Source organism: Dendrobates tinctorius, unplaced genomic scaffold, assembly GCF_039654945.1.
Source record: "Dendrobates tinctorius isolate UK_male_01 unplaced genomic scaffold, ASM3965494v1 ptg000016l, whole genome shotgun sequence".
NCBI classification, from domain to species: Eukaryota; Metazoa; Chordata; class Amphibia; order Anura; family Dendrobatidae; genus Dendrobates; species Dendrobates tinctorius.
In genome coordinates this window covers 11,716,858-11,729,505 of record NW_027361684.1, presented here as the reverse complement: position 1 = coordinate 11,729,505, position 12,648 = coordinate 11,716,858, and the positions used below count along the sequence as shown (strand labels likewise).

General features: G+C 46.7%; 1 pseudogene; it reads left to right on the top strand.

Moving 5' to 3' along the window:
* LOC141080337 (serine/threonine-protein kinase TAO1-B-like) overlaps positions 1 to 12,648 on the top strand; it is a 94,843-nt pseudogene that overhangs the window by 14,132 nt on the left and 68,063 nt on the right.

Below are 12,648 nucleotides of genomic sequence, written 5' to 3'. Positions count from 1 at the left end.
GGTCTGCGGTCTGAAGAGCGGAGAGCCGGGTGTCCATGGACTTCATGAATGACATGATACGGTTCTGATTTTCTCTAAGGAAGAGCAGTTCCTTTTGAGTGGCAGCCGCGGCACCGGCGGGGTCCATGGCCTGACGATACTGTAACGCAGGGGGTACCTAAGATAGAGAGTGGATCCTCTGGATCGCGGATCCAGAGCCCCAGGGTCGAGCACACCAGGTGAAGACCGACCCCTATACAGGGATCGTTTGGGGCAGGACCACAGAGGACGGAGGCGCGACAGCCGGAACCAAGAGGGACGGCTCCACGGACAGAAGGAGAGGGGAGGCAATGGTACGTGGGAGGACCTAGACGGGCAGAAGGAGGAGGACAGCACCGGAGATGGAAGACAGTGCACAGGCAGGCTGGGAGGGAAGGACGCAGGAGACAGGGAGCGACAGGGAGTGTCAGGCGGAACGAGGAAAGCTACAGTAGAACTGTAGAGGCCAGAGAGTGCAGGAAAACTACACGATCGTCAGGCGTCCTCCTAACTGCGAGGACGCCTGAAGTACAGCAGCCCCCGGATGCTCGTCACCAAAACCCGCCCCTCGGCGCCGCCCATCGCAGGGGAGACCAGGCCCGCCCTCAGCGCCGCCCATCATGGGAGAGAGAGGAAAGACGGCGGCGAGCGCGAACCAGGGGGCGGGAAGGAGGAGCCGAGGAGAAGAGGAACTGACGGCGGGCACGTGACCGAGCGGGAGCGCGCAGGTGAGGGGATGCCGCAGCGGCCGCCGCAGCGAAAGGGGCATCGGCGGGCATAACCGCCGATGTCACACCCGGTACCCCTAGCAATGCAGCGCTAGTTGAGGACATTATCTCGTCCATCCATCGGGTGCTGGACATTTCTGATCCACCCCCGGAAGCCCCAGAACACAAGATTTTCTTTGAAGATGTTCTGAAACCGCCTAAGGTCTTCTCTAATCACCCGGAATTTCAGGCAATACTTACTAAGCAGTTTTCGCAGACCGAAAAGAAATTCACCAATCGGAAATATGTGGAGGCAAGGTACCCTTTCCCACAGAAGGACGCCAATGAGTGGACAGATCTGCCCGAAGTGGACCCTCCAGTCTCTAGGCTAGCAACACAGACCCTCCTGTCACTGCCAGATAGCTCAACCCTTAGAGACGCAGCAGACCGGCAGGTAGAACGCATGGCTCGTTCAATTTTCGAAGCGTCAGGGGCCTCCCTGCCTCCCGTGTTCGCTTCAGTCTGGGCGGCCAAAGCCATTCTGGCTTGGGCCAAAAATTTGCAGGATGGCCTCCAAGCTTCCAATCCTGAGCTGTCAGACCAAGCGGTTCAAATAGCAGTGGTAGCAGATTACATGCTTCATGCAGCTCTGGATTCCGCAAGAGGTTTAGCGGGAATAGCATCAAACGCCATCACAATCCGGCGTATCCTTTGGCTACGGGAATGGAAAGCGGACGCGGCCTCAAAAAAGTCCCTCACACACCTCCCGTACCTCAGTGGGCGACTTTTCGGTGAAAAGTTGGACACAATGATATCCATTGCCACTGGAGGGAAGAGTACCTCTCTCCCTCAACTAAAACCTAAACGCACATTCAAAAGGCGTAACCAAACACGATTCCGATCCTTTCGGAATTCTTCAGGCTGGTCCGTCTCACGTCCAGCACAAAATCGTAACCGGTCTCCACTCAGGGACAACCCACGGGCGGCGCAGAGGACGGACAGGACCCGGCAGCCGAAAGCAGGCCAGGCAAAGCCCAAAGGAGGAAAACCTCAGACTTTCTCCTCATCAAGTCTGGCTGCCTATTACAGAAGACAGGTGGGTCAGGGAAATAGTGTCTTCCGGATACAAGATAGAGTTCACTTCCAGCCCACCGAACCGGTTCTTCCTCTGTTCCCCCAAAGCCACCAGACAAGGCTCGTGCCTTCCGCCACGCGGTTTCCTCCCTCCTTCAAACAGGAGTTATAGTACCGGTTCCTGCAACCGAGCACTTCCGAGGGTTCTACTCCAATCTATTTGTAGTCCCCAAAAAAGGAGGCAGCGTACGGCCCATACTGGACCTGAAACAACTCAACAAATATGTACGGGTTCGTCATTTCCGCATGGAGTCCCTTCGGTCCATCACTGCGTCCATGGAGCAGGGAGAATTTCTCGCCTCCATAGACATACAGGACGCATACCTGCACATACCGATTGCTACCGCCTACCAGAGATTTCTCAGGTCCGCTATCGACCACGATCACTACCAGTTCGTGGCTCTCCCGTTTGGACTCGCCACAGCTCCCAGGACATTAACAAAAATCATGGCAGCCACCATGGACGTTCTACACTCCAGAGGCATAGTAGTCGTTCCATACCTGGACGACCTCCTTATCAAGGCTCCCACCTTCAAGGACTGCAAGGTCAGCGTCTCAATCACAATCTACACTCTGAGTCGCCTGGGCTGGTTAGTCAACTTGCAAAAGTCATCGACTACCCTGAGTCAGTCTCTGACATTCCTGGGGATGCTATTCGACACCTCCAGGGGTCTGGTGCTCCTTCCCAGGGACAAGGCACTGGCTCTCTGTCTCGGAGTTCGCATACTCCTCCGCAATTCCTCCCGATCTCTCCGGTTTGCCATGAGAGTCCTCGGCAGGATGGCAGCAGCAATGGAGGCGGTACCATTTGCCCAGTTTCACCTCAGACCCCTTCACCTAGCCATCCTCAAGTCCTGGGACAGGAATCCTTTCTCCCTCGACAGGGAATTCCGGCTAACATCGAAAACCATGAGGTCACTGCACTGGTGGCTCAAGCCAACCTTGCTTGCAAGGGAAAAATCCTTTCTCTCAGGTCAATGGAAGGTTCTGACCACCGACGCAAGCCTGACATGTTGGGGTGCGGTGCACCTACATCACAGGGCACAAGGCAAGTGGTCAACACTGGAAGTGACCATGCCCATTAACGTTCTGGAGATTCGGGCCATCTTCCTGGCACTGAGAGCCTTTCATCACTTACTGGCAGCCTCTCATATCCGAATACAGTCGGACAATGCCACGGCAGTGGCATATGTGAATCACCAAGGCGGAACCCGCAGTACCCAGGCAGTGAGGGAACTGGCACATATCCTCCACTGGGCGGAAGACACGAGGTCGGTACTCTCTGCGGTCCACATTCCGGGTGTGGACAACTGGGAAGCCGACTTCCTTAGCAGACAAGGAATGGACTCGGGAAAGTGGTCTCTCCATCCCGAAATTTTTCACCAGATCTGCCGTCGCTGGGGGACCCCGGACGTGGACCTAATGGCATCCCATCTCAATGCCAAGTTCTCCAACTTCATGGCCAGGACACGCGATCCGCGGTCGCTCAGAGAAGATGCCCTGGTTCAGGACTGGACCCAGTTCCAGCTTCTGTACATTTTTCCACCCCTCCCTCTGATCTCCAGAGTCGTGAGGAAGATCAAACAAGAGGGAGTTCCAACCATCCTGATCGCGCCAGACTGGCCCAGACGTACATGGTACGCCGACATCGTACAACTTACAGCAGACTCTCTCCCTGGCGTCTCCCCGACCGTCCCGATCTTCTGTCACAAGGCCCGTTCTACCACCAGAACTCAGGGGCTCTCAATTTGACGGCGTGGCCCTTGAGGCCTGGGTTCTAACCCAAGCAGGGCTCTCACAGGACGTCATTAAGACCATGATCAGGGCACGGAAGCCAGCCTCCGCCAAGATTTATTACCGTACCTGGAGAACTTTCTTCACCTGGTGCGAATCTCGCGGACAGATTCCATTCCCTTATTCCCTCCCGAAAGTACATGGTTTTCTCCAATCGGGTCTGGACGCCAGGCTATCCCTGGGCTCACTCAAGAGCCAGGTGTCGGCACTCTCAGTGCTTTTTCAGAAGCGCATTGCTAACAAGCTGCAAGTAAGGACTTTTCTCCAGGGAGTTTCCCGATTGGTTCCTCCCTACAGACGTCCACTGGAAACGTGGGACCTCAACTTGGTTCTTACAGCATTGCAAGTACCACCTTTCGAACCTCTTAAGGAAGTCACACTCCGCATTCTATCACAGAAGGTGGTATTTCTGGTGGCAATCACTTCGCTACGCAGGGTGTCGGAACTGTCAGCACTCTCCTGCAGACCGCCCTTCCTGGCTTTTCACCAGGACAAGGTGGTTCTCCGTACAGTCCCGTCCTTCCTTCCAAAGGTTGTGTCCAACTTCCACCTCAATGAGGAAATTTCACTGCCATCCCTTTGCCCGGTTCCGGTTCATAGAGTGGAGAAGGCTCTGCATACGCTTGACCTCGTTAGGGCATTGCGTATGTACGTGTCCAGGACTGCACCCTTCCGTAAGTCTGATTCGCTTTTCCTTCTTCCGGAAGGCGTTCGCAAGGGTCTGCCGGCTTCCAAAGCTACCCTTGCCAGGTGGATCAAGTCCACCATACAAGAGGCTTACCGCCTTAACAATTCTGCTCTTCCGGCTGGTATCACAGCACACTCTACGAGGGCGGTAGGGGCCTCCTTGGCCATTCGGCACCAGGCTTCGGCAGAACAAGTGTTTAGGGCGGCCACTTGGACTAGCCTACACACGTTTACGAAAAACTGCAGAGTTCATACCCAGTCCTCAGCGGACGTGAGCCTGGGTAGATGGGTTCTGCAGGCGGCAGTGCCACAAGTTTAGGTACCTGTCTGCACAATATTCGTCCATTGCTTCCCACCCAGGGACTGCTTTGGGACGTCCCATGGTTCTGTGTCCCCCAATGAGGCGACAGAGTAAAGGAGATTTTTGTGTACTCACCGTAAAATCTCTTTCTCTTAGCCTCTAATTGGGGGACACAGCTCCCACCCTGTTGCCCTTACGGGCCGTTGTTATAGTTGAGTTCTCATATTCTTTGAGCTCGTACATAGTGGCCTTCTTACAGGCATGGTTGTTATTTCTGTTATGTTCCTCCTAATGCTTTTGCACAAAACTGGGGAAGGCTGACGCCGTCCAGAGGTGTATACTGCAGAGGAGGAGCCATAGTTAAACTTTTTCAGATTTTTCAGATTATGCATAGTGTCGCCTCCTAGTGGACAGCAGCATAACACCCATGGTTCTGTGTCCCCCAATTAGAGGCTAAGAGAAAGAGATTTTACGGTGAGTACACAAAAATCTCCTTTTTATATTAATCAGTGAACCTCTGCCCATACTAATGTGGGAAGTGTTTTCTATTGGTAATGTACAGAATAGTCTTGCAGTCTTCACCATATTCTTTTTAATGTACAGTGCACAATATTACATTTAGTATTTATTGCTGAATTTGTCACAGAATTTTGGTGTATTTCACCTTATGTATTGCAAGGAATGTATTTCAGGCACTCCGCCAGTTGACTTGTGCATAAGCCTCTCATCCACTTAGCTGGCACTGTATCAATCATAAAATATCTGAAGATTTGCACCCAATACAGACAGTGTTTATTCACACAAAATATTAAAGGGGTTACCACTACCAGACAACCCCAAAACATTGGCCCCAGAGTCAAGCAGAAATTTAAAAAAAAATCAACTGCTCCCTCTTAGACAGGCTCCGGTTTCAACCCTGCACCCCATAAATATCACTTGACCCCTGCAGCCCATCATTCTCAACTGATGGGCTGCAGCTCTTGCATTTATGTCCTAGAGGATGGTAGACCATGCATATAATTTTTGACAATTTCAGCAGGCAAGAGGGCCATGAATGATTGCTCACGGGGCAGTGAAAAGGGTTTTTATGCTTTTTCAATCTGATGCAGCGCGTCATTGTATTTGTGCGTCTTTTTTCTCATCTTTTTCAGAAGAAAATACAACATTTCTGTGCAGTTTAGTGATGTGTACTAATTTTCTGTTTCTTCTCTCCAGCTGGTCATGGAATATTGTTTAGGATCTGCATCAGACTTATTAGAAGGTAATTCTTCGTCATGGTTTGTATAGTTTTTATTTTAAGGAGTAGTACACTTTCTTAAAGGAGTTGTCAGAAATTAGGCTACAAGTGTGCAGTCATTTTGTGACTGCAGACTTGTGCATCCCACATTGTGCACGCTGCAATCTATGAGGATTCCCAGGTGCGGTGGGCTCATGAGTGCAAGTATGTGATTTGCATACCTGCGTTCTCGTGCCAACTAGATGGGCGCAGCCTTGCTCAATACAAGTTTATTACTGAAGGCCAGACACGTCTCGTCAGAATATGGCTGAAAGTATGAAAATTGCTTACTTGTCACATGACAGCCCAGCGCCAGAACCGTAGAATCCTTAGGATTCGCATAGAGCGAATGCAGACTTGCACCCCAAGGCCGAACAAACCATTAAAAAAAAAAAAATATGCTGCTGAGTGATTGGCATTAGGGATCCAGTAAATATGTGCAATGGGGCCGATACATCCAGATTGGCGTAGTGCATACTCGTGCTTTGTCAGACTTGCTGGAGTAGAAGTCTCCGAATTCATTAGCCGTACACGACTTAATGAGCTAAGCACCTCTTCTGAGTGGTGCAGTTCTCAGTACGCCGCTCCAGAAATGCTACAAAAGAGTCAGCCATATTGGTGAATTGCAGGGGCATTAGTGATGAGTGAGCGTGCTCAGGGAAAGGTGTTATCAGAGCATGCTCTTGTCTTAATTACGTTTTTTCGAAAAAGATGCTCGTATAGCCTCGGCTGCATGTCTCGCGGCTGTTCAACAGCCGCAACACATGCAAGGATTGCCTAACAAACACGCTCGCTCATCACTAGTGGGCATGGCCACACTCAAGTCCCACCCCGGCTCAGTCCTACCTCTACCCACTTCAGCAGAGCTGGTTCCAACTGGCAGCAAAATGCCAAAAGTCGCAACATATTTTTGCACAACTCCCAGTTGTGCCAACATTTAGCACATTTTCAAAGGCACAATTTATGTCTGATTTCTAGTGAAATTTCTTTGAATCGGAACCAATGTGTAAAACAAGCCTAAAATCAACGGGGGGCCATTTCCAAAGTTTGACTGAGAAGCGACTGTGACTGAAGCTCCTTTTTGTATGCACGTCTTGGGGACCTGACCACTTGGGACTAGTCAGGCTGGTAAATGTTATAACTAGAATGCAGAGATTCTTTGTTCTGCGTGTTTCCAGCTCCTTTCCCCTGGTGTGTTGGCACCACTGCATCCCTTATTGTATAGAGACTGTTTTATAGACTGATGGTAGAACCACTATAACATTCTGCAGCTTTACATTGTCTATGCAAGTGACAGTTGTTTTTTTTTTTTTTTTTTTCCTTGGTTTTCAGTACACAAAAAGCCATTGCAAGAAAATGAAATTGCGGCAATCACACACGGGGCACTGCAGGGATTAGCTTATTTGCATTCTCATAATTTAATCCATAGGTGAGTAGATAAGTTATACCTTTTTATATTAACATTGGCAGAAGCAATTACAGTTTTCATAATTTTAAAGCTAATTTTGCCACCCCTTGCCCAAATTGTGTATTTCATCCTTTAGCATTGTGTATATACTATGCATAGTACTCTACAGCACAGAAATTATATAGCGCATAGGATACCTTCTAGAAAAAGATGGCCCTAAGGGTACTGTTACACTTAGCGATGCACCAGCGATCCCGACAACGATATGGATCGCTGGTGCATTGCTAAGTGGTCGCTAGTGATCTGCCACACAGGCAGATCTCACCAGCGACATAGCAGCAGTCGGGGGTCGCTACTTACCTGTTAGACGTGGCGATCCTGAAGTCCTCCCGCCCGCGTCCACGCGTCGCTCGTCGGCGCCACAGGAAGCCCAGCAGGAAGCGCCCGACGAGAAATGGTCCAAGACGTTCTCGCGCGATCAGCGATAATCAGCGGGGCAGTCGGTCGGAGGTAAGTATCACATGTAACGATATCGCTAGCAATATCGCTGCTGCGTCACAAAATCAGTGACGTTACAGCGATATTGCTAGCGATATCGCTATGTGTAACGGGCCCTTAAAGCTTGAGGATGGTCTGCAGAGACACCCTTGGGGCAGCAGGTTCAGTAATCAAGAATAAATTATGTAGATTAATGCTTCTTTATGCCCACAAAACTGCCTACAACTACCGCTATGTAAGTAGAATAAGTTAATGGACACAGAAAATGAACCCCAACCCTGATTTTAAGATTTCTGTATTGAAAAACTGCCTGAAAACTTTATTAAAGAGAACCTGACAGCTGATGCGTGCTGCCCAATCCACAGGTAGTATGAATCAGACACTGGCTGCATGATCTCGGCCTGGTATGTTTTACTTTTAAATTTTGCGGTGTTAAAAAAAATAAATAAAAAATAAAAACATACATTCTAAGCTGCCAAGGAAACTAGTGGGACAGATGGGGAGAGACCTTTCACTCCATGACGGCGGGCAGGAAGAAGCCACCGGGGATCCATCTGTCTTACTAGTCTCCTTGGCCGTTTAAAATGTGTTTTTCTCCGAAATGCTGCGGCGTTTCAGAGGACTCAAACATACCTGGCTGAGGTCATGCAGCCAGTGCCTGATACATGCTGTGTGTGGATCGCGTCAACGACATTTCCTTACACAGCCGGGAGGCCAGAAGCTCCTCTCTAAAGCAAAAATAATAGTAATGATGATGAAACTACATTTATGTCTCGTGATCGTGATGTCCAGAGGTCAGACCCCTAAAGTAAAGTGAATGCATATCTTGACTACATTGTTTACAAGATGGAAATGTTACTTTAGGCATAATTGCAATATAACAAAACAGACACTCTTGTACCTGCCATCGTTCTTGGGGCTTTTTCTTTTAGTTAATAAAACCACGGGAGGCCCCATATTAGTGATTTTTAGTAAATATTACCCATTACCCAAACATTGCAATAATAGCCCTAATGTCCCCCAAAAGTGCCCGACTTTGACAGTCGGCCCAATCTTCCTGGCTGTGGAATAGCAGTATGCAGCGCAGGATCCCACAAATAGTCGCTCTCGCGGTGAAAAAATGAGATCTCGCTCTATCCACCAATCCAGCATTACCGTGTATTCACTTATCCTGTTACTGAATGGTAATGTCATTACAGCGGTTACAATTTGGTGACAACTTATCGAGCTCTTGCATTTTCTTTGCAAAAGGGGCTCTGCTTGCAAGGATCCCTCAACCCATATGTTTGGGCTTAGCTTTGCTAGATTGTCGAACCCTCTTGGGAGATTAGGGGTTCTTCAGTGACGTTTTGGTAAAAAGGGCAGCCCCCAGATTGATGTCAGGTACTCTTTAAGACCCCCATACACATTAGAGATCAGTCTATTGTGTTTGGTGGCACACCGCCCTTCACCTCGACAATCTTTTGGAATTTCACAGTCCGATCCTTTTGTTTAGGGCAGAGATGAGCTCCAGCAAGCGGAGTCACAGAAGACAGGATCACTTATCCGACATTTAATATTTGAGGGTGTTTTGTTGCTTATAATCTGGTTTTGAGATATAAGTATAAATCCATTGAGCGGTGGGCTGTGTAGAGCTCTTCCTCTGAGCAGATGATGCTTGGTGACAAAGCATGACCTCTAGATCACTATTAATGGTAGCAATGACTACTGTCTCACTTGTGTAACATTGTGTTTTCCATAGAGATATAAAGGCAGGTAACATCCTTCTCACAGAGCCGGGCCAGGTGAAACTTGCTGACTTTGGGTCTGCATCTATAGCCTCTCCTGCCAATTCATTTGTGGGGACACCATATTGGTAAGTGGTAGATGAAGCTTATGTCATAGCTTTGTTCTACTAACATGTAGAACACTTTTGTTCTATACATATCCAGGAATCAGTGTTGCTATGGAAACAGTAAGGTTAGAATCCCAGATGTCTTGATATTTCTGTGCTGTCTGTTAGCCATAGGCCTTATTGTACGCTTATATGCAAGTGTAATAGTATTAGACGCTATATATGTTTTAGCTTGTTTACTTGATAAATGGAATTGCCCTTAAAAAATTATTTTAAGGTTATCCAAAGGGACTGTGATGGGTGTCTGGCAGGTTGATCCCCTGCGGTGGGATCCACATCAGTCTCTAGTACGGGACCCCGTCTTGTTAACACTGTGAAAAAAGAAGTGACTGCAGACGTGCTGCTCTCTATTCACTTCTGTGTGAGTTCCCAATATCGCCAAGCACGAAGACTGTAACCTTATGGTGTTTGCATTCTTTTTTAGGATGGCCCCTGAAGTAATCTTAGCCATGGATGAAGGACAGTATGATGGGAAAGTGGATGTTTGGTCTCTTGGGATCACATGTATTGAATTAGGTAAATCCTGATTGTAGTTTACCAAAGTGTGGGGAGGGAGTCATATTTGGGAATATTGTAAAAGGATGTGTGTAGGCCTCTACATTCCTGCCCTGACATCGCACATGAAGAGACCTCACTGCATGCTTCACCCCCTAGCCTGTTGTTGTGCACGTAAAATAGCACCGTGCATCATAATGGACATTGAACGACTGGCCTTGAAATCGTGCTGTGCGGCGTGCTAGACGGGGCAGGCAAGTTTACCTGCACAACTTTATTTCTGTTCCAAAAACTGTGTGCACACAGCCAAAAAAAGAATTTTCTGTAAAGGATTCTTGGAAAAATCTAATAGTTTTTTTTTTTTTTTTTGAGGTAAAAAAAAAATGTGAGCATAACCTTAGATGGCAACCATCGCTGATTGGTTAATGTTTTAGTTGGAAAGAGGGACTAAGCAGCCGCCAGTCTCCTTTATTGCCCCTCATCTCTGTGGGAAATTAAATTTGTTCATAGACGTTACATTTTTAGCTGCACATTTTGTCCTTGGGTTGCCCTGTAGTTTTCATTTTGTCATAAGAGTTATCACATGCCATGACAGGGTTAGTCTGACATCTGGCCTTTCTTGTACTCTGTTTAAAGGGAAATAAAATAAAGTCTTTGATTAAAATAGAAGGGATATGGGTAATGGGTTTTTTGGGATTTATCAGTTAATCTTTGTTCTTCACAGCTGAAAGGAAACCTCCTTTGTTTAACATGAATGCAATGAGTGCCTTATACCACATAGCGCAGAATGAGTCTCCCACACTTCAGTCTAGTGAATGGTGAGTATTCCACATGACCGTCATAACGTTCCTCGCTCATCGGTGCCATTGTTTGCTTAACAATTGGTCACAATTGCTTTCATTTGTCTGTTTCATGGTCGCAATGCTTAAAAAAAAAATAAAAATAAAAACAAATTGTCACTCGTCATATATTACAAATGTACATGTAATGAGAAATTGAACTGTGAATTCCATGTGCAAAATTGCTGTGTAATCTTTAGATTTTCAAAAGACAAAAAAAAAAAAGCATTTCTTAAAGGGAATCTGTCATGTCATTTTTAGCATCTAAACTGTCCCCAGTGCGGTGTTAGTGATGCAATGTGCATCATGAACACTTTTTGTCATTAAAAATGGCGCTGCAGATAATGAATGATATAGCAGTACCCGTGTTGTTTGGTTTGCAAGTAGTATCAAAATTTAAGTATTTGGGCATAGTAATTAACCAAAATCCGATTAAAGACCTGGGAGACATTATATACCCCCCAGGATATGATGAAAAAAAAGTTTGAACTATGATCTCGACTCCCCCTGTCTGTGGCAGGAAGAATTGGCTTAATTAAAATGGTTATCCTCCCAAAGTGTTTATATATGCTGGAACATAGTCACTTAAGGTCCCCAAGAGTTACTTTAACCCCTTAGCGACAGAGCCAGTTTGCAGCTTAATGACCAGGCCAATTTTTACAATTCTGACCACTGTCCCTTTATGAGGTTATAACTCTGGAACGCTTTAATGGATCCCGCTGATTCTAAGACTGTTTTTTCGTGACATATTGTACTTCATATTGGTGGTAAAATTTCTTCGATAAGTCTTGTGTTTATTTATGAAAAAAATGGAAATATGGCGAAAATTTTGCAATTTTAAAACTTTAAATTTTTATGCCCTCAAATCAGAGAGATGTGTCACACAAATTTCTTAATAAATAACATTTCCCACATGTCTACTTTACATCAGCACAATTTTGGAAGCAAAATTTTTTTTTTGTTAGGAAGTTATAAGGGTTAAAAGTTGACCAGTGATTTCTCATTTTTACAACAAAATTTACAAAACCATTTTTTTAGGGACCACATCATATTTAAAGTCATTTTGAGGGGTGTACATGACAGAAAATACCCAAAAGTGGCACCATTCTAAACACTAGACCCCTCAAGGTGCTCAAAACCACATTCAAGAAGTTTATTAACCCTTTAAGTGCTTCACAGGAACTAAAGCAATGTGAAAGGAAAAAATTAATATTTAACTTTTTTTTGCAAAAAATTTACTTCAGAACCAATTTTTTTTATTTTCACAAGTGTTAAAAGAAAAAATCAACCACAAAATTTGTTGTACAATTTCTCCTGAATACGTCGATACCCTATATGTGGGGGTAAACCACTATTTCAGCACACGGCAGAGCTCGCAAGGGATGGAGCGCCGTTTGACTTTTTCAACGCAGAATTGGCTGGAATTGAGATCGGATGCCATGTTGCGTTCGGAGAGCCCTTAATGTGCCTAAACAGTGGAAACCTCCAACAAGTGACCCCATTTTGGAAACTAGACCCATTAAGGAAGTTATCTAGATGTGTGGTGAGCACTTTGAACCCCCAAGGGCTTCACAGAAGTTTATAACGTAGAGCCGTG